The sequence below is a fragment of the Schistocerca nitens genome, chromosome 4 (assembly GCF_023898315.1).
Source record: "Schistocerca nitens isolate TAMUIC-IGC-003100 chromosome 4, iqSchNite1.1, whole genome shotgun sequence".
NCBI classification, from domain to species: domain Eukaryota; kingdom Metazoa; phylum Arthropoda; class Insecta; order Orthoptera; family Acrididae; genus Schistocerca; species Schistocerca nitens.
In genome coordinates, this window is record NC_064617.1 from 406515793 (window position 1) to 406539285 (window position 23493).

A 23493-nucleotide genomic window follows, 5' to 3' on the forward strand; every position below is an offset into this window, starting at 1 on the left:
AGATGCAAGTTATTTGATTTATTTGATTCGTATCGCCAATCAGACGCGAGTACCCTTATATATCCAAACCGCTCGACATCATTGTCAACACGCACAGTTAAAGCTAATAGGGAGATTCACTGACAATTATTCTTCGCAGATGACATTCAACAATGGAACATGGCCACACACCGTCGGGTGGCGTGTGTTCATAGATGTGGATGCAAATGCAGGTGGAGATGCCCTAATGGACGCCACCAGGGCAATAACATCGGAGAAAACTTGCGTGTGACGTGAGAAACCAGTCAAATAAATCGAGTACTGCTACTACTCTGGACTAGCTTTGAACTCGATTTAGTCAAGGGAACCTGATGAAGAGCCTTAGCTTCGGAATCTGTAGCATATATGCTATTTAATCAGAATTATCCGGACACCAATATGTAATACGGAATGAACCACTAGACGTCAGGGCAGTAAAAAAGAAGTCGGGAAGTACTGTGTAGTTATCAGAGAAGCAGTAACAGCCGCATTGGTCGACTGAAAGAGCTCAGCCGCTTCTACCGTTGAATAGTCATTGGATGTCATCTGAGAAACAAACCAGAGACATTTCAGCTCTTCTCAAGCTACCAAAGTCGACTGTTGCCGATATACTGACGAGCAGAAACTATCGAGCGTCGTGGAGACTCGTTGTAAAAAAGAAGTCGCATGACATCAGCAGAAGGAATCACGCATGAGTTCCAAGGTACTACCAGCAGTCCAACCAGCGCAATGACAGTGCGAAGATAGTTATATAGAATGGGATACAACTGTACTCGAGCAGATTCTAATAAGCCACACGCTTGTGTGATCGACGCTATGCGACGTTCGAGGTGGTGCAACGAGCGACGTCTAGACAGTGGACGGCTGGAAACGAGTGATTGGAGTGATGGATCACGCTTTGTCCTGTGACAGTCAGATGCGTTTGGAGATTGCCTGAAGAACGTCACCTGCCAACAGCCAAGTACGGAGGAGGTGGTGTTACGGCGGGGGCGTGTTTTTCGTGGTTATGGTGTCATACCATTGTTTAAATTAAGAAAACGCTAAATGCGGAAGGATATGAACACATTTTAGAACAGCGTGTACCACGTACAGTAGAGAAACAGTTCAGAGACGACGAATTTTTATGTAGAAAGGAGTACAATCTCCAACCTCCGTGGCAGCAGAATTCGAATGAACTCCGGTTAATATGCACCGTTCAGCGGTATAACACGGTTCTGTTAGTTAACTTTGAACAAGCTGAGACCACAGGTTAATAAAAAGTATTCGGTGACAGCACGAGAAGAGAGTGGCGTTGGATTTTAACCATTAAAAGTTCGGTTATTGTGGCTGTTGCGAACATCATAATACTGAAATGTTCTCTTACCCGTCAACGATAGAAACTGTACGAAGTTGTCACTGTGGTACTGCACTGCATTATCAGTTTACAGAACTGAACTCTGGGTTCGAAATCATTTGCACCAACTGCCTGCAAACGTTGTTTATGGTAGGGATGCAACCACTGTTTAGTATCGTCGCTGGACTCGGACATCATTATCGAGATGACTTGCCAACGATGGGCCGCGATGGGCGTCTAAAGTTGTTCTTCGTTTCAAGGCCGTACCGCGGGCAGTGTGGACTTGGCGTCAGTTGGCAAGTCCCTCTGGTGGCGTAAGCTGGGAAGAAAGTGGACACACTTTCCTCGTTCAGTTCTGTTGAAGTATGGCAAGCTTTCCGGGCGTCGTCATCACTATTCGCACACACACACTGTTTCCTATTGCGGTTTTGATCATACACTGTTGACGATTCTTGGTGGTGGTGGTTAGTGTGTAACGTCCCGTCGACAACGAGGTCATTAGAGACGGAGCGCAAGCTCAGGTTAGGGAAGGATTGGAAAGGAAATCGGCCGTGCCCTTTCAAAGGAACCATCCCGGCATTTGCCTGAAACGATTTAGGGAAATCACGGAAAACCTAAATCAGGATGGCTGGAGACGGGATTGAACCGTCGTCCTCCCGAATGCGAGTCCAGTGTGCTAACCACTGCGCCACCTCGCTCGGTATTGACGATTCTTGGCTTTCGTGTTTTTGATTCCTCTCGGTTTGTCCTTTGGGATTTCTGTACTGTTTCTGCTGTCGATCACTACGTCCTTTAGGCCACTTGCCATGTGCTCAGAAACTACTGAGTGACACTTCCCCAACTGGACAGTGAGTTGCTAAATACTGCTGTATCAGTGCTTTCCACGTTGTTCTTCGAAGCGTACATTTTACTGGCAAATTGTCGAGTGCTTTTTGGTGTACTATCTCCTCAAATTCTAATGATAAAGTAATTGCTTACGAAAATCTTGGCCAGTTCTCCGTGGCTTGAACAACCCAGCTCCTAGTATGTGTCTTCCCAAGACTATAAACTCTTCCCATTTAGGATGACACCTGTTTGGGATTTCTTTCTGTACTTCTAGACAGTTTCCCGGGCACTCCGTACGTTAAATAACTTTAGCTTTTCCATAAAGTGTCGCGAGACAGTGATAAACTTCACCGCGGAGACGTTACAGGAGACTGAATGCTTGACGAAATGACCAGGGTACCTGACGATAGCAACAATGTCGCTTGCCCAAATATATTTCGTCATGAATAGCGGGGGGATAAGTTGGGGAATAACACGTCTGATTGCTTGTTTTGTAAGGTACCACTACTAATGCCGATGAAATTTGTTTAGAAACACGTACCTGGCCCGTCAAGACCTCCCAACGCCTAAGGTATTCATTTTCAAATAATATTCACTTTTACTGTCTGCGTAATTTAGACCCTAGAGGTTTAGGCCGACCTGCATATTTTGTATACAGTAATGATACCATTGAAATACGCCAGACGACCTTTCGTCTTCTGTCAGTATCATCCCATTAAGAGAGCCGAGCTGGGTTGTTTTATTTAATTTGCATTTCAGTCGCATAACTGTTGATTCTTTCGAAAAGAAAACTTAAAAAAATAATTTCCAAAGATGTAGTACATTTCTGGTGAGAGTTAAACCATGTCATGATAATGGAAAATAGCAACTCTTCATTGAGTTCGGTGACCTTGATACACTTATATAAAAATTGTCTGTTTAGATGGCACTTTATTTCTTCAAATGGATAATCACTTTCAGCATAATGCCATCATCAGATCAAAAAGTTAACAAAGTTACGTCAGATTGTAAACGACTGTACCGACTAGACGGTCGACTGCCATCATCAGACCAAAAATTACGCCAAATAGTATGTCACATAGTATATGACGTTATACGATGTATTGATTTTTTGAGTTTTTGATCTGATGACGGCAGCCTGCCGAAACGCGTTATGTGAAGAAAGAATGTGAGAACTAGGCAATTTTAGTATAAGAAGACGATACAAGTCTTTGATCCACTGTGAATTACATAGCATGCTGAATTACATACTTTGCTGCTTGTAGTGTTCTTGCTATTCGGTTTGAGATTTTACATATAGTGAGTATATAGTAGGAAGAGAAGATGATCAAATTTATACGTAGTTGGAGATGTACAATGTGTGAAAGTTAGTACACAAAGCTGGCACCTATAGCGTCAACAAGGGCTCTAACCCTACTAGGTGTAGAGTCAAACTGAGCTTAGACGATTTATATACATCATTCCTTATTGCTTATTGCTTAGTGGTTGGCGAGTGGAGGCGTGCCAGTGTCTCGGCAGCTCATGACCAGTTCAATGGGTGAAGGTCCTCGTGAATGTTCTTGGCGGGTAGCACTCGAACATCTCCTGTATCGAGATAGGTCAACACAGGAAACGTTCGGTTCTTAATTAAGGTAGTCTTTTTTTATGTTGCTGGAAGATAAGGTCACTGTGACCTCGAAGGTAAGCTACAGCCACAAGTCTTAACACATTAGAAATGTAACTATTACTGACCAAATTACCGGCTTTGCGAACAAGAACGCCAGAATCTGGTCCTTATCATAGTGATGAAGGTGGTGTTATTCTCGGGGCCTCGGGACTCCACACATGGAACTTGTCTGGAAGGACGAAGCGGTGCTGATCCAGTGACCATTGTTGGCTTTGGGCGCAGTGCCACTGTCGGCACGCGTCTACAGCAACAATGTCCGTCTTGTTAACATCAGTGGTGCTGCAGACGTCAGAGCTCTGTTTGTGTGGATTCTTGTTTTTTTTCTGCAAAGAAGCCCGTTTCTTGACTCAAGGTGCCTGACATGGTTGCACGATCCTGCATGGCCGAGCGAGCAGTTTATCTGTCCTCTCAGGCCCTAATCCCGTGGTGCCTATTTGACCCTGTGTGGTGGTGAGTATGCTCATCTTGAACCTATCGATTCTACATTCATATAACGGTTGGGGAATACAGCAGAGTTGAGGAACAATAAAACCGCAGCCTCAATAGGCAGAGGTCCTGACGCTGTCGATTTCTGACAAATACCGATAGACGTTTCTCGTTGTCTTACAAGCCTCAACAAAAGTTTTGAATCACCCCTTTATTTCGAAATTCAAGGCACAGGAAAGGTAAATTGACTGTGAGCATGTATATATATTCATCTGCAACGTGTCCAGATCGCCAAATAGTTAAAGGCTAATAAAACATTGTGTAACGAAAAATCGGCTGTTTCCCACGGGAGGTTTTTCATAGCAGTCCTGAACAACGTCAATACGTGGTGAAACGTCCCCTTGCAAGGATGCAGGCTTGAATCCGTCGTGACACACCATGGATGAGATCGTCAAACCATCCCTGATCCAAATGCTCCCACTCTTCAGTGGCGATTCTGCTAAGTCGCGCAGAATACGTGGCTATCAAAACAGCTTATGTCAATCGATTCTACATACGTCCGATTGAGTTCATGTCCGGAGAAGGTCCAGGTAACAGGCAGACCACCCCGTCTGGTGACCCTAGCACGCTGAACCAACTTATTCACGAGCACAGTACAACGAGCAAGCGAGTTACCATCCACCAAGATGAAATTGTCACCAAAATGTTTGCCATCCGGTCCCACTAGAGGTTGCAGAACCTCGTCCCTGTACCGCGCATCAGTGTGCTACCCTCAACAACCCCGAGAGTTGTGTGATGACCCCATGTAATGCCACCCAAGTACATCGCCCCGTCGCCACCTTGTTAGATGTTACCGAGTAATCTCCAAACACGTTGACAGGTTTTTCAGAATACAAATAGACCCTAACTTCGTCCCTAAACATTGTGCGAGGCCAACCCTGGAGCGTCTATTTCGTACGATTTCTTGTTCATTTTAACGGAGTCCAATGTGTTGCGCACAACGTGATGTTCACCATCGTCCTCGGGAATGGAGATTCACATCAAACAACCGTCTTCTAACAATTTGGAGCGATACATGACGTCCTGTAGCCTCTTCAAACACCGAATCCAGTTCTGGAGCACTCAACCCACGATTCTATTGACTCAAAATTCGTAACTATCGATCATACTTTGCACCTGTCGAATGTGGACAGCCTGTGCGGTGTGAGTCTTCAAAACCACCTGTCTCTTGGAACCGATTCCATGTCCGCACTACATCACTTTGATTCTGGTGCACACGTCGAGCAAATTCCCTGGTTGATACGCGTTCTGCGCGTAAAGTGTTTATTCGGACCGCATAATTGGTCGCGACTCTCCTTCGTGGCATGACGGACGTTCACTCTACTGTTCCACAGACATCTCTAAAGCGCCCCTACAGTGGCTTTACCTTCAACTGAAATGCTGCAATCCATTCGAGTGCGGCGTTCTGCCTGTATGTACGAGGGTTGGAACATATTTGTGGCAACTATTTATTCACAACCGATACAAAAGAGTTATATGTTTGCATCTGTTACTGTCCTTCAAAGTAGTCACCAGAGTTGTGTAGAACCCGTTGCCAGCGATGTGGAAGGCGTAGTATACCATTAGCAGGGCCTGTTCTTTTGATGGTGCGAATGAAGCGGTCTACTGCCTGTCGAATCTCTGGAACAGTTCTGAAGTGAATGCCACGAAGTGGTTCCTTAATCTTCGGAATCTTCTGATCAAAATCAGAAGGACTTAAGTCCGGGGAGTATGGTGGATGGTACAGTACTTCCCAGTTCCATCGACCGAACAGAGCAGCAACAGCTTGCGCTGTATGTGCCCGCGCATTGTCGTGCAAAATGATGGGTGGGTTGCGCAGAAAGTGTCGCCGCTTCTTTCGCAAAGCTGGTCGCAGGTGATGCTCCAAAAACGAACAATAATACGACTCAAGTCCTTGTGACTTTGATTTGATTCCGAAGATGAAGGAACCACTTGGTGGCATTCGCTTCAGAACTGATCCAGAGATTCGACCGGCAGTAGACCGCTTCATTCGCACCATCTACAGAACAGGCTCTGCTAACGGTATACTACGCCTTCCACATCGCTGGCAACGGGGTCTACACAACGCTACAACGCTGGTGAATACTTTGAAGGACAGTAACAGGTGCAAACATGTAATTTTTTTGTATCGGTTGTGAATAAATAGTTGCCACTATTTAAGCTCCAACCGTCGTATGTAGCACTCATGTTAACTGTGTGTATGTTTACAAACGCCAGGGATGACCTTCCCATCGGTACAGGAATAGTCACAATAGCAACACCACCGCACGACGTATCGGGGTGATACAAAACTTCTGTTGACGTGTGCATGAGGCATAACATGATATTCTCACAAGCAGCCAACAATCAATTGAATAAGAAACCCACTGCGTAATCTTTGCTTTTATAAATAATCTGCATGGCGTTATCCTTACTACATTGTGTGGTTGCGCTAAACTTCTAATCAGTTGAATAACCAAATATGTTGACTGTTGTCTGTTGCATGCCACCCACATTTTGTTGCAACTTCAATGGCCAGCAATGTGAAAAAATATGTAAATGTTATTCAGATTATACTCATGTCTGCTGTATTAAGAAGCGTATTATTTTTGACTCATATATAAGTGAAGCAAGCGTACGCAATCCGAAACAGTAGGCTGCGTGAACTGTCCCCGCCTCTCAAAAATAAACGCGCACGCAGCGAGCGCTAAATCTGAATTCGCTGGCATTGAAGACGCACGCACAAGTTACGTAAATCGGAGGCGGCCACTTTCAGGGTTTCGCGCAGTCGGGAAGCAGATGGCCGTAGTCTCGGGTCGTGATTGGTCTGCAAGCAGCCGCCGATGCATGCTGGGCTGTCGGGCGGGGAATTACCTCTTTGCGGAGCAGCGGCTCTGCTGCTACTCAGAAACCTAACAGGCTATGTTTCCAAATATTACCAATAAGTTCCAGCGAGATACCTAGGGGTCGAAAATGTAACAGCCGTACCTCGTTTTCTTTGTCGAGGTTGCTCGCGCACCAGCAGATCACAAGACCAATATTCAGCTGCTATGCCAATGAATGTTTTGTCAAAGTCTCCATAAAATATTAAGAAACCTCTGGAAACGGCCTCATCAAAACAAAGGCACAAACGATTCCTGCTTTAAACAACACTTACGTCCTCGTTGTCGACGAGTAATAATAATAATGATTCTACACTGTGTCACCACTAAGGCGATATGAAAACAATAGAAATTTATAATGGCTATTGTCAATTTGCAGTCTGAAACAAACACCTCCCGAATACGTCTCGTGTTTGAAAACAATTCGTTTTTAATTCTGCATGAGCTGATGGAATGAACTAGATTACAAAACACAATACACATAAATAGACCAAAGATAGCTTGCAAAAATAAAAGGAAGACAACAAACCTGATAGGTCCTCTGTACTGTTCAAATTCCATCAACTTCCATATAATCTGTCTTTTCAATTAGTAAAGCTCTATAATTTTTATTGGAGGCTACATTGAAAGTGGAGAGTGATAATAAGGGCGCCAAGGTGGCACTGAACTTTTTTTATCTTCTCAATCCCCATGGTCGTGAATACAAGGTTTTTTTTGTGTTTTCTATGTCGAATTTTGGCGATACCTTAGACGTTACTCTACATTTGCTTGTCAGTTCAGAATTCGCAACATTTCGGTTACACTTTGCTACGAGTTAACCATATGACCATTCTAACTTTTTATTCTAGAGTGAGTTTTATAACCATTATGTCCATTAGACAGATTACAGTTTTCTAGTATCGTACTTTCTTTATCAACGAGAGAATCTATGTGATTTTTTTCACTGCACAGATTAACACTATAGATCGTAACAGTATTTTATTTTCCGACTAGTATTGGCTGGATGAAACCATGTACTGAATTTTGATTTTGTAATTTATTTATGGCCAATCGCATTAGCATCGCTGGTGCTCCGTCACTTGCTACCGACATGTCGAGGCGTGCGTGACGCTAATGCAGTTAGTCTCGTTTTTTGTATATATAAATCAAACAATTGCATGTCTGAAGATGACTTGACACAGGTGAAACAGGTCATAAGACACATGTGGTACTGGGACCTAGCTGCCTCCCAACTTAACTGAAAAACAATTTAAAGACTGATTGTTGATGTTCCAGTTCAGTGCTCCTGCTAAATGAGCATTACATTTTAGGTCAACGTATTTAACAATACACTATTTTTATGATGCGACTGTCGCCAAATGTGACACACTAATTGAATGTCGATAAAAGTCTTCTGGATTGTTCATTGTGGTTTTACATGAACGAGTATTTCGGCGCAGTTGATAATTATACTCTAAAACATCTCCAGAGACGAATTCCTAGTCTTGGCGGATACGTTCACATTTTAGCATGACACCATCACACACCCAGACGGATTTTACTGAAACTGACCACAACCACGGACTCTTATTCTCGTACTAATTGTGTATTACATCGCTTATACGCCCCGAATCAAATACAGTGAAGTGCAATGACTAGATTGTTGATGATGAAATCAGTGAAGATGAAGTGACGTGAAATTATATCAGCGAGAACCGGTAAGAATTTCTGGACCTGTAATGTAATGAACGTATTGTGTCTAATGAAAATTAGTATCAATGTGAGTTTGAGTCAAACATGGAGGTGCCCAGGTAGCCAAATGATTAAGAAGATTTCTCGCAGAAAGCATGGATACAGGTTCGAGAGCAGGCCTGACACAGGTTTTCAGTTTTCGCGATATGTTCTTTACAACGCTAATAGTCTTTTACTATCACCTTTCTCGATCTGTATGTTAAGCGTGTCAAATTTGATGATACATTGTCACAGAATGGAACGGCACGAATTAGTGACCTGGCAGACAAAGTTAAGACTGAAAAATGGTTTAAATGGCTCTGAGCACTATGGGACTCAACATCTGTGGTCATAAGTCCCCTAGAACTTAGAACTACTTAAACCTAACTAACCTAAGGACATCACACACATCCATGCCCGAGGCAGGATTCGAAACTGCGTCCGTAGCGGTCGCGCGGTTCCAGACTGTAGCGCCTAGAGCCGCCCGGACACCACGGCCTACGTTAAGACTGAATCTCGGATATTTGGCTGATGATGCAATTAACTATGATGATCTACTCTCTGAAAAATGTTGCACAGAAATTCAGTGTCACTGTGATAAGATTTCAAAGTGAACAAATATTGGCGTTTTCGTTTTAAATATTCGGAAATGTAAAACTGTGCACTTCACAAAACGCAAAAACCAAGTATTCCACGATTACGGTGTCAATCGGAATCAGTCAACTCAAACGACTACCTGGGTGCAAAAACTAGAATGTATCTGAAACGGACGTATCGCATATGTTCAGTCGTTTGTCTAGTACGCGCGATTCATTGGTGAGATACTGGCGAAGGGCAGTCACACACGCTAAAGGGAGGGCTTACAAAATACCCGTGCGATTCATCCTACAATAAAGCTCAAGTGTGTGGGATGCTTATTAAGAATACATACCAAACAGGATTAATATTGGTCGCATACAAAGAAGGACTGAATTAATTTCCGTACATCCATCTCCTGGTGGATACTCGGACAATAGCTGATATCGTACCTTATATGTAGTAACTACAACTTCATCACATGTATTTACTCGTTTTACTTTTTATGGAACCGATTTCGGTGTTACCGTACACCGTTTCCTGCGTCTCCTGGCCACTCTACGATACTGCGTGAAAAGGTCAACATCAAGAATCAGTCGTAATACAGACGATAAGAAGTTTTCTGGACGCCAATATCTTTTTGCACCATCTACATAAAGCATTGTGATGATTCCCGATATCAACGTGATGAGCCAGAATCACAGAGGGGCCTGAAGCTGGCGTACTGTAACGCCGAAACAGGTTAAATATAACAGCATATAAAGGTGATGTCGTTTTTAGGCTGTTTTCCACATCCCCCTAGGTGAATACCTGCCTGGTCCCCACGTCCCACCTCAGTTACACGGTTCGCAGACATCTGAACACTTTCGCACTATTCCATGGATTACACTAGTCGCAGACAGCTGGGGTACACTAATTCCTTCCCAGGGGAGTACGGGGTGGCGGCAGGAAGGGCATCCGGCCACCCCTTCAACTAACGTTGCCACATCCGATCAACCATGCCGAGCCTGCGTCTCCGCGGGAAAACCGGCACAAAAAAAAGAAAAGTAATGGTATCGTCGTTACTACATATTGTGTTGGTGCACAAGTTCGTAAAGTTTATGTTTTGCATGTTGGTATTCCGGTTGCTATGGGTTTATTTATAAATGGTAATTTTTTTTAGTTCACTCTTGCTATGTGAGTTTATGTATTGTCATTTTGTCGTTTAGAGATAGTGAGTGGATCTGTAGAGGCTAAAAAATGGAGTGCCAAGTGGAGAAATTGGAACATTCCAACATATTCCTCTGTTTGAGTTCAGTAGAGGGGTGAATGCAGTGGATGCACGCTGGAACATTTGCACCGTGTACGGGGATAATGCCATTGGACAGAGCACGGACAAGATATTAGTTTTCTCGTCTTAAGGAGGATTGTTTTGACATTAATGAGTCATCACGCTCAGGAAGACCTTCAAGGTTTGACGAAGATCCTGTAAATCCAAAACGATCCAGGACAATGTACCCGAGAATTGGTGAATGTGATGAACTGTTGTCATTCCACAATCGTGCGACATTTGTATACACAGGGAAATGTTTCAAAATTGAGTGTGCTCTAAACCGAAACCACAGAAATGAGCGGTTGGCCATATGTGTATTTCTACTTGTTCGACGTCAACTGGCTCGTGAACAGCATCTACCATTCTTATCCCGTATCGTTACTGGTGACGCGAAATGGTGTCTTTATACTAACGTAAGGAAAAGAATGGAATGGTTGAGCCCAAACAAAGCAGCAACTCCCAGTTCCAAAACCTGCGCCCATCCACGAAAGGTAAAGTTATGCAACTGGTGGAACAGTGACGGTGTGGTGTGCTACGAATTGATTCTCCGAGCTATAACCATCACTGCCGGCATTTATTGTCGACAACTGAGACGTGTTACAGATGCAGTCCAAGAAAAACAAAATGGTTCAAATGGCTCTGAGCACTATGTGACTTAACATCTGAGGTCATCAGTCCCCTAGAATTTAGAACTACTTAAGCTTAACTAACCTAAGGACATCGCACACATCCATGCCCGAAACAGGATTCGAACCTGCGACCGTAGCAGTCAGGTGGTTCCAGACTAAAGCGCCTAGGACCGCTCGGCCACAGCGGCCGGTTGCAGTCCAAGGACAACGATCAGGAAGAGTGCTTGAAGTGACGCTACATCACAATACCGCTAGCCTGCATTCTGGTAGACTGACAAAAAACGCTACATAGGAGTTGGGTCGGGAAGTCATTGGGCATCAATGTTATTCAGTTGATCTTGAGCCACCAGATTTTCACCTATTCCTCTCTCAATAGAACAGCCTTCAAGGAACATTCTTGGCGGATAAAGATGCTCTCCAAACATGGCTCGACGAGATCTTCGTCTCAAAACTACGTGATTTCTACAGTCGCAGAATCGCATAGTGGCCAGCAGACGGTGTACGGTAACACCGAAGTCAGCTGTGAAGGAGGATATATTACTGATGACTGAAATCTGTGTTATGTGTATATGTTGTGTTTATGAAACATATGGAAAAACACAACGTTATGCACCAACGTAATACAAGAGGCAGGATTAATGATCACAGGTTTATTTAGTCCACGGGTAGCGCCACTGAGGTGCTGAAAAGACTGAACTCCCAGACGCTTTAAAATTGACGCCAATTATTCCGTGAAGGCCTACTTTCGTTTCAAGAAACAGTTCTGAGTGAGGAGTTTAGGAACATACTACAAACCCCTGCTCATTTTGTGGTACAGTCCGCGAAGACAACGTTAGGCCAATCACAGAACACACAGACGCTTATCATTCTTCCAGCGCTCCATATGCAAGTGTAATGGGAAGAAATTTTAGTACCTGACACAATGGGAAGTACTGTCTGCTATGCAGCTCATAGTAAAGGCCTATATTGTAGACGTAGAAAGAACACAGCAACACAACTTATTACGAACATCCGAAGGGCCTTAGTACCTCAGAATTCAGCCGAATCTCGCGAATAAACGCGTGGAATGTAATAGGAAAAGGAATGGGAAACGATAGGTACACTGTAAGCTATATGATGTCTCGAACAAAAGTCGCACTCTGTCGTCGCACTGTTTGCTTCGCCGGCGACAACGCAGTGTGCCCGGCACTTCGCTGTTCTTCTGCGTGGCGCCGGCGGAAGACAGTGGTCAGGAGAGCAGCAGCGGCTGGAACTCACCCTAGGGCAGTGGGGCGGCGCACCGTATGTCGGGGATGTGGGCGGCGGCGGTGGCGACGGCGGCGTTGTCGGGGTCGGCGGCGGTCAGCGAAACTACCTGCTGCTGCGGAACCGGCTGTGCGCAGAACTGGATGGCCGAGCTGCACTGTGTCTACGAGAGCGAGGCGCGCGGCCGCTATAGCCGCCCCCTCCCTCCCTCGCCCCTCCAGCGCTCACGAGCCGCGCGACGTCCGCAGCGGTCACGTGACCCGCACCACGCCGCGAGGCGGCCCAACAGCCGCGAGCAGACGGCCACCGCGCCGCGCAGCCGGCGGCTGTCAAATCAAGCGCCACGCCGTCGCACTCCGTGTCACCATGACAGATTTGCTAAAAAAAAGAAAAAAAAAGTTTATCGAAGTTTCGCGGTTGTGGACGGGACTTTATTGAAAATACACTACTGGCCATTAAAATTTCTACACCACGAAAATGACGTGCTACAGACGCGAAATTTAACCCACAGGAAAAAGATGCTGTGATATGCAAATGATTAGCTTTTCAGAGCATTCACACAAGGTTGGCGCCGGTGGCCACACCTACAACGTGCTGATATAAGGAACCTTTCCAACCGATTTCTCATACACAAACAGCAGTTGACCGTCGTTGCCTGGTGAAACGTTGTTGTGATGCCTCGTGTAAGGAGGAGGAATGCGTACCATCACGTTTCCGACTTTCATAAAGGTCGCATTGTAGCCTATCGCGATTGCGGTTTATCGTATCGCGACATTGCTGCTCACGTTGGTCGAGATCAAATGACTGTTATCAGAATATGGAATCGGCGGGTTCAGGAGGGTAATACGGAACGCCGTGTTGGATCCCAACGGCCTCGTATCACTAGCAGTCGAGATGACAGGCATCTTATCTATATGGCTGTAACGGATCGTGCAGCCACGTCTCGATCCCTGAGTCAACAACAACCATCTGCACGAACAGTTCGACGACGTTTGCAGCAGCATGGACTATCAGCTCGGACACCACGGCTGCGGTTAGACTTGACGCTGCATCACAGACAGGAGCGCCTGAGATGGTGTACTCAGCGACGAACCTGGGTGCACGAATGGCAAAATGTCATTTTTTTTTTCGGATGAATCCAGGTTCGGTTTACAGCATCATGATGGTCGCATCCGTGTTTGGCGACATCGCGGTGAACGCACATTGGAAGCTTGTGTTCGTCATCGCCATACTGGCGTATCACCCGCAGTGATGGTATGGGATGCCATTGGTTACACGTCTCGGTCACCTCTTGTTCTCATTGACGACACTTTGAACAGTGGACGTTACATTTCAGATGTGTTATGACCCGTGGCTCTACCCTTAATTCGATCCCTGCGAAACCCTACATTTCAGCAGGATAGTGCTCGACCGCATGTTGCAGGTCCTGTACGGGCCTTTCTGGATACAGAAAATGTTCGACTGCTGCCCTGGCCAGCACATTTTCCAGATCTCTCACCAATTGAAAACGTGTGGTCAGTGGTGGCCGAGCAACTGGCTCGTCACAACACGCCAGTCACTACTCTTGATGAACTGTGGTATCGTGTTGAAGCTGCATGGGCAGCTGTACCTGTACACGGCATCGAAGCTCTGTTTGACTGAATGCCCAGGCGTATCAAGGCCGTTATTACGGGCAGAGGTGGTTGTTCTGGGTACTGATTTCTCAGGATCTATGCACCCAAACTGCGTGAAAATGTAATCACATGTCAGTTCTAGTATAATATATTTGTCCAATGAATACCCGTTTATTATCTGCATTTCTTCTTGGTGTAGCAATTTTAATGGCCAGTTGTGTACACGGAAAATGAATAATAACGCCTTCAGCCACAAATTTTCTCATTTCATTAAATCGCACGATGCATTCCGGACACTATGGGTCAATAATCAGATGCATACCGTTTTAATACACTTTTCGCCTATGATCTTGAGCGAGGATGCGAAGTATACGTTCCTGTTTCTGAGCATGTTACATTATCAAAAAAAAAAAATAATAATAATAAATAAATTATAAAATCAAAAATTTTTTTAATAGCTCGACAGTATTTATATAAAACAATTAACATAGGATGACTAGCTAACAACCATTTTCAGATAATGCGTATAACAAATGCGGGTTGAACACGAATTGGATATATCAGTAGTATTCATCGTGCTGCGACGTCTGTTAGTGTGGAAAGCAACGTGAATAAGTAATATGTTTTTGAACACAAACAACAAGACTGACAAGAAATCCCTTGAGTGCGAGGTCGCAAAAGGCCAATATTGGCAACCATAATATTGGCTGCTAATGACAACGGGGGATGGGACTGGAGGTATCTAATGGTGAGCGCAGAATGAGGCTACGGGGTGTAGCTGAACTGCTCAGTCGATGAGTGACTCACAACAATGTTAGAGTGCTAGTGGTATCGATACAGAGAAGAAATATGGAAACGATAAACAGCTAAAAATGCATTATGTCTGCAACAACAGTTGCAGGAGTTCATATTTCGTCAGAAAGGAACCCAAGAAATTTCACAGAGTGAGAAAGAAATGGCAGATGAAATATTAACGTTTCTGCCAGATCAGTCAGTGGAATGTGTGGTGTCGTATGCGCTCGACTGTGCGGACAATGTACAGGAAGAATACAATGATGACGATACGTGCTTAACAAGTCAAAGTAATAGCGAAACAGGTGTCAAGCCACATAGTTCATCATCCTTGTCGGACAGAGAGCCACAAATCCAGTGTCCTGTGAAAACGTAGTAAAGGACAATCGTTCTCCAATGAGTGGGTACTAAACACAATTACGTACATGGAAGATCATCCACAGCATACTACAGAAAAATCATGAACAGATTTCGAACAAGTCCGCAGAAATATGACCGTGATGAGCATAATAAGAACTATGGATATTCAAGGGAGAACAAGGCGCACTTGTTACAAAAGCCAGTGTTTGCGCATGCAGGTGCAACTGCGAGCGACATAGATTACAGTGATTTCAAGGGAAGCATGGATGCTTACATAACTTCAAACAGTGCTTCAGAATAGGAAGACGTAAGATAACGACATATCAAACAAAGCGTCAACTTGACTATGCGCAGCAAACTGCGGAATCGGCCCAAAAATTTGTAGATGAGATAAACAGTTTTATTCCATCGTTCAGTAAGGAATTTGGTTTCAACTTCAGTCAATAGGGATTTGAAGAGGAAATGCACATGAAAGGAACGCTGGAAATTAGGCGTGCCGGGAGAGCTGTATCAAAGTCTACCAACATCAATGGCCGGCCGGCGTGGCCGAGCGGTTCTGCTCACTTCAGTCTGGAACCGTGCGACCGCTACGGTCATAGTTTCGAATGGTGCCTCGGGCATGGATGTGTGTGATGTTCTTAGGTTAATTAGGTTTAATTAGTTCTAAGTTCTAGTGGACTGATGACCTCAGATGTTAAGTCCCATAGTGCTCAGAGCCATTTGAACCATTACTAACATCAGTGCCTTAACGCATTCGTGTACAATTATGCCGACTGTTAATCTGGATGGTAAATTGGCTGGAAAGTTATTTATTGTGTTACGAGAACTCAGAGGTGCTCTGCGACTCTACGATTCTTTCTCGTGCTCGTAATATATTTACGTCACAGAAAGCAAGAGTGGGAAAGTGGGAGTAAGAGAACTACATCAGCATTGCTTTTGGCCAATAGCCAGTAGCTGGTCAAAATAACTTGCTTTCGCTTAATTTCTGGTCTGTGTATAAAAGTCATACTCCTTTAGAGCAAACTATCATTCCGGAAAAGTGCGTGACATTGCATTTCCTACCATCTGGTACCACTGCACAAATTCAGACTTTGAATGTTTGTTTTTTCCGTACCTATAAAACATATTATCGCACCATCTACAGCTATCTCTTAAGGATAGTCATTTGCACGATAAGCTTCACTACAGACTGTTTCACATTCGGTTGCATACCATCACATTCCATCAGCTCCATTACACCAGTATGATTCTATATATATTCTTAAGACTGGATACCTAACTGAACGTCCTGCTCGATTTGTAACTCCCAAGGAGTTTACCTTCAGCCTTGATGGTGAAACCTTTGTGATCATTGTGACGCGACATTTTTCATTCAGTTTTCATGGAACAAGTTATTGTTTTTTTTTTTTAATATTTCTTGAATGTCGACGATAGTCTCATAGAAGACTGCACCTCCCGCACACTCGTCTTCTGTCGCCCTCCTGATGCACAAATGGTTCAAATGGCTCTGAGCACTATGGGACTCAACTGCTGAGGTCATTAGTCCCCTAGAACTTAGAACTAGTTAAACCTAACTAACCTAAGGACATCACAAACATCCATGCCCGAGGCAGGATTCGAACCTGCGACCGTAGCGGTCTTGCGGTTCCAGACTGCAGCGCCTTTAACCGCACGGCCACTTCGGCCGGCCCTGATGCACATGGTGAGTTATTTGCGTCTAATATTTTTTTGTCGTACTTGCTAACACAACACTTTCAAATGAGCCTTACTATAGACTGAATTTGCTACCTTGCAGTCAAGGAGATAATTGTGACTGCACACCATATTCTTGCGAGACGCAGATTGAACAAACCAGCTGTTAACTTGCGACTGTGAGAAAGGCAACCATCATGTTGAACCTTTCTCAATTTTTGTGCCGTTGCATAAAAACCTTTTTTCGATGAACTTGTTCAGTCTTGTTGCTGCTGTTAAAAAAATCGTTATTTATGTTGCTTTCTACACGAGCACTGTCACAACATGATGATTACTACTGGTATATCCAGTTCGTGATCAACCCATATTCTGTATATACATGATTTGAATATGGTTGTTACTTGCAATCGAAGCTAGCTAATCGTCTTATTTTAATTGTTTTATGTAAATACGATCCAGGCATTAAAATTTTTGTAAAAAAATGTAAATGTAAATAAATTACCTAAAGACAGCTCTCTGAATTCAGGACAAAACCGTTACATTTTAAATTTCGAAATTCGCGTGTCAAATAACGGAAAATATGGTGAGAAACAATAAAAGAACTCACTGGAAGACCCAGGAAGAATATTTTTAACGCTTAACTGTTTGCAAACGTTGATTTATCCATTCCGTAACAGCACATCGTATCACTCAATGTGCACACTTGTTCGTACATTTCAAAACACTTCAGGGATAAAGTTTATTCAAAATGTTTCAAATGGCTCTGAGCACTATGGGACTTAACATCTAAGGTCATCAGTCCCCTAGAACTTATAACTACTTAAACCTAACTAACCTAAGGACATCACACACATCCATGCCTGAGGCAGGATTCGAACCTGTGACCGCAGCGGTCGCGCGGTTCCAACTGTAGCGCCTAGAACCGCTCGGCCACCCCGGCCGGCGATAAAGTTTATTGTTTAATCTGATTTGAGCAAAGATAAAGTTAATTATTTAATGACAGATATCAGAGTTTTAAAATAAATTGTTATATGTAAGGTACTAAATTTAAAATAATTACTAAAATAGCTATGGCTATCGAAACCGTTCTTCTCAGTTAACATGGAATCACCATTTCTAATTTTATGGAGCTACATTTACAGTTCCTGTAACAGATTTAGGTTCTCACCATTAGCTTTATTGTGTAGTACTACCAAACTGTTTTCTGTCCCGTTAATTACATATTTAGTTTCCAGCATACATTGTGTTTATGTTGTGGATTAGTATGTCTTCCAACTTACGGTTGCTAGAGAATGCAACTGTGATTTTTTAAAGACAGGATAGCGATATTTTTGTGAAATGGGGTCTAGGTAAGGGATACTAGCAAATATTTTGTTTTCTTTCTTAGTGTGGCAAATTTTTGAAGTGGTTATATCTGAAGGGATTCACGTATTCTTGGAAACGTACTTTGAGACTCCTGCCTGTTTTCCCTAAATGTAGGCAGGACAACTGGGGCACGGTACTTTATATGCTGCACTCTTGTCTTATTTTTGGCAATATGTTTTTACGTTGCGGACTAGTAAGTATTCCAACTTACTGTTCGAAATGGTTGAAATGGCTCTGAGCACTATGGGACATAACTTCTGAGGTCATCAGTCCCCTAGAACTTTTGAACTACTTACACTTAACTAACCTAAGGACATCACACACATCCAAGCCCGAGGCAGGATTCGAACCTGCGACCGTAGGGGTCGCGCGGTTCCAGACTGTAGCGCCTAGAACCGCTCGGTCACTCCAGCCGGTCAACTTACTGAGCGACGTGGGTCTGTAATTATGTGTATGTTTGACGATCGTTCTTGAAAACAGGAATTACTTTCTCTTTTTCCTACTCGCTTGGTACCCATCTGTTGTTCTAGCGACAATCGATAAACTACTGCTAGAAGTAGAGCAAGTTCTTTCGCTTAATCTCTGCAGAACATTGAGGTATCTCAACCGGTCCAGGTATCTCACTCTGACAGCTGTTAGAATGGGTTGACGAGCAGTTTATGGATTGCAGTATAATCGTCCAAGACACCCTGTCTCAGTCCAGTTGAGCACATTGGGGCGCCATCGAAAGAGATGCCCGCAACCTAGCGCCCAGATCCGACCAGTCAAGGATTAGAGTGGCTGCCCAACGCTTTCGGTGTCTGGGATACTCAGCTCAATCTTAAATCTCATGCTAAATGACGCGTCATACATTACTTAGTAGATATCTATAACTAATCTGCTTATGAGCATGTATTTTTCTTCGCGTAAGCATTGTATATCAACTACAATTTTTAACTGCTTGGGAACGGATGTAGAATGCCTTGGACATCGTAGTTAAGTTGTAACGAATCCTGCTCTTTATAATTAATTTCAAGGCCAAGAAGGTATCAATATCAGTAACGGCCGCTACCTTCGAAAGATATAATGAAACAAATTGTGCGTCCAAATACAGGACTCTTCGAAGAAAAGGAAACAGTCCAGAAAACGTGTCAGAAACAAATACTGTCTGATATTTATTGGTTTATTTTATTTGTTTACATTTATTGGATCCGTGACAATATACATTCTATAAGCGATGTCAAATTCGTGTCACAAGCACTGAAAAGTATACATATGTTTAATAACTAGCATTGTGATTGTACACATCAATATTATACATCCAAATCATTTTAATTACAATTTTGCTTAGACCACTTATGTTATACGTACATACAGGGTGATTTTGCTAAATAAGGACAAGCCGCAGGACACTATCCCTGAGAGGGTAACGAGCAAAAAAGGTCTTTTGGACGTACGGTCAGAAATGTGTTTCAAGTGAGATACCCCCAGTTGAAGGTGCACATAACCTATTTCTGACAGGGTAGATCGAGTACACTCATGATAACACATGGCCTGGAAACTCATAAAACGCCTAGCCAATGACCCCACCAAACCAAATCTACACGTGAACGTCACAGCAGACCAAATTGCACACCAGCTTCTCACAAATGGGAAACCACCAAGATACGACAACCTAAAGAAAAAAAAGAGGGGCATAGAACGAAACCCTGTCCGGAGACCGAAGAACTATCCACGCCATTTACCTTGGCGGAACTGGAGAACGCCTTCAGTAAGTGCAAAATGCGGAGAGCAGCCGGCCTTGATGATATATGCGTCGAGCAAATAAAGCATTTTGGACCTGTAAGAAGGAAATGGCTAGTCGATACGATGAACAACTGCATGACATCCTGCAAAATTCCAAAAATGTGGAAAAAATTGCGAGTCATTGCCATCCTAAAACCAGGCAAAGAACGTGACAATCCCAAAAACTACAGGCCGATCTCTCTGCTATGCCATATGTACAAGGTTTTGGAAAGGATGATACTCCACAGAATCAAATGACTCTGAGCACTATGGGACTTCTTTGGTCATCAGTCCCCTAGAACTTAGAACTACTTAAACCTAACTAACCTAAGGACATCACACACATCCATGCCCGAGGCAGGATTCGAACCTGCGACCGTAGCGGTCGCGCGGTTCCAGACGGTAGCGCCTAGAACCACATGGCCACTGCGGCCGGCTCCACAGGATCACGGAGGCCATCGAGCCCCTCCTTATCCCACTACAAGCAGGCTTCAGACAGGACAAATGCTGCGCGTCACAGGTGCTAAAATTAACGCAACACATAGAGGATGGGTTCGAGAACAGGAAGATCACCGGGGCTGTATTCCTAGACCTATCAGCAGCCTACGACACAGTCAACCACCGACTGCTCCTAGGGAAAATATACGGAATGAGTAGGGACTACAGACTAACCTTACTGATTGGAAACCTACTCCAGAATCGAAGATTCTTCGTGGATTTTCAGGGACAGAGAAGCCGGTGGAGGATACAGAAAAATGGCCTCCCCCAAGGAAGCGTGCTGGCCCCAACACATTTCAATATATACACTAACGACCAGCCCCTCCCCCAAGGCACCGAAAGCTTCATATATGCAGATGATCGCGCCATTACCGCTCAAGCAGACAGCTTTGAAACTGTTGAACAAAATCTGTCAGAAGCCCTCAAACAGGTTGCCACCTACTATAAGGGGAACCCTCTCAAACCCAACCCAGGAAAAACCCAAACCTGCGTCTTCCACCTAAAGAACAGACAATCTGCAAGAAGACTACAACTTAACTGGGAAGGTGTGCCCCTGGAACATTGCGAAACACCAAAATACTTAGGTGTCACCTTGGATAGAGCACTCACCTATAAAAAGTACTGCATGAACACTAAACACAAAGTAACCGCGAGAAACAACACTATGCGCAAAATAACGGGCACTACATGGGGGGCACAGCCTGGAATAGTGAGAACCACAGCTCTTACTTTGTGCTATTCAACAGCGGAGTACGCGTGGTCAGTGTGGTACAAGTCTAGCCACGCCAAGCAACTGCACATAGCGCTTAATGAATCCTGCCGCATCATCACAGGCTGTCTGAGACCAACCCGGACTGATAAATTGTACTGTCTGGCAGGCGTGGCCCCACCAGATATTAGTAGGAAAGTAGCGGCCAGGAAGGAAAAGACAAAGGCGTTGACCTCACCAGCCCACCCTCTGTACAAACACCAGCCAGCCCGCCGTCGACTAAAATCTAGAAAAAGCTTCCTGGACAAAGCAGAAAACATCGCCGGGACACCGCAGCAAGTGAGGCTGGCAATGTGGCGAGAAGAAAACGCGCACCTTGGGGAATGGTTAGTCCCAAACGAACAACTCCCTCCCGGCCTTATGGAAGGATGGACAACATGGAAATCTCTTAATAGGCTGCGCTCTGGTGTCACACTATCCAAAGAGAATATGCGCAAATGGGGCCTCTCAAATGAACCGGCGCTTTGTGACTGTGGACACACACAAACCACCACCCACCTCACGCAGTGTTTGCTGTGCCCAAGCACCTTCACCATGAAGGATTTGATGAATGCCACCCCGGAAGCGCTGGACGTGGCCAGGGTTTGGTCCAAGACTTCATAAAATAAAAAAGTACTTGACCCCGCTTGTATATCTGTATACTTTTATACTCTTTTTGTATATATGTATGTGTTAATTATTCTGATTTTATGTACGATGCTTCTCACACGATTAAATAAATAAATAATAACACATCGAAAGTGTTAATTTTCTGTCTGTACTAATGTTTTAGTGGTATGGTGGCAGTGAACCATCAGCACCGATGCAGCCTCAATCAGTTGTCGGTGTAGATGTTTTCGAGCTGCCTCCGCACGGAAATGGGGGTGTGAGCTGGAGCACCATTAGTGTAGTAGCCCCATTACCGTTCGTGCCACCGAAGTTACGACTTCCGCTGATGAGGCAGAGTCACCCGCAGGAAGTCAGATATACCTCGCCTGTGAGACGATGTGGAAGGATGACGTAGCACGAGACGGTCACCAATAATCCCCGCCCACACATTGAGGCTACACTAGCGTTGATGGTTTGCTGTCACCATACTACTAGTACAAGAAGAACATTTGCAATTTCCTGGTGTATTCTCATACGTGCTTTGAGTCTTTTGAACGTAAACTGTCAAAGATCTCCACCTCAAGAGGATGTACCTTCCTTGCAACACATATCCGGCCGTACGTCCATATGACCGTTTTTGCTCCTTCTCTTCTTAGGGATAGTTTACTGCAGTTTGCCTCCGTTTAGTAAAATCAGCCTGTATGCGTCTGTGTGGCTAGAGAGTTACCCTCTCTGCCTCTTTCTTACGAACATATTTTGTGCGTTATGTAAGTTACATCTCATTTTACACGCGGTATTACATTGCAATTTGTCTTGCACTGCAGTGCACATAAAATCATTTGCAGTATAGTGACAGTTTTCAGTCAAAACTAGTTTGAAAGATTTTTCGAAAATATTTTGTTGTTTATCTTTCTGAAATTTGAAGGGAGGTTTTCTAGGGTTTTTGGTCCAGCATAGGATAGCTTTGATTCGAATTTCGTGGTATTGTGCATGAGCTCATGGGTGGCAGAATTTAAGATTTCTTGTTTCATAGTTGTTTTGTGCCTAAATAATGAAACCATTTTTGAATTTTGTCCAGCATAAGAGCTCATGTAGATATATGCTTAGAAGTGTTCGTATCTTAAGTGCTGTAAATGCTGATCCACAAGATTATCTCCATATATGGTCGGCTACCATTCTTATTGCTCTTTTCTACAGTTTCAAATTCTATTACTGGTTATTTTGGGTGTGCTGCCCCACAAAATTTTTCCACAACTTCATGTAGAATGAATTAGTGCAGAGTACGTCATTTTCATGTTATTTCTTTCTTTTAGGTAGCTGAGTTTGTGCAGGATATATTGATTTGAACTGAGTTTTCCACTTACAATTTCTGCATGCTTATTCCAATTTAC

General features: G+C 44.0%; 1 protein-coding gene across 1 annotated transcript in view; it reads right to left on the reverse strand.

Annotated features, from left to right (window-relative positions):
- Positions 1-12832, reverse strand: part of LOC126252785 (facilitated trehalose transporter Tret1) — a 219586-nt gene extending 206754 nt beyond the window's left edge. Inside the window, exon 1 of the mRNA XM_049953717.1 lies at positions 12674-12832. The gene's annotated coding sequence lies outside the window, so the exon portion shown is untranslated. The remainder of the gene's footprint in view (positions 1-12673) is intronic.
- Positions 12833-23493: the final 10661 nt, after the last annotated feature.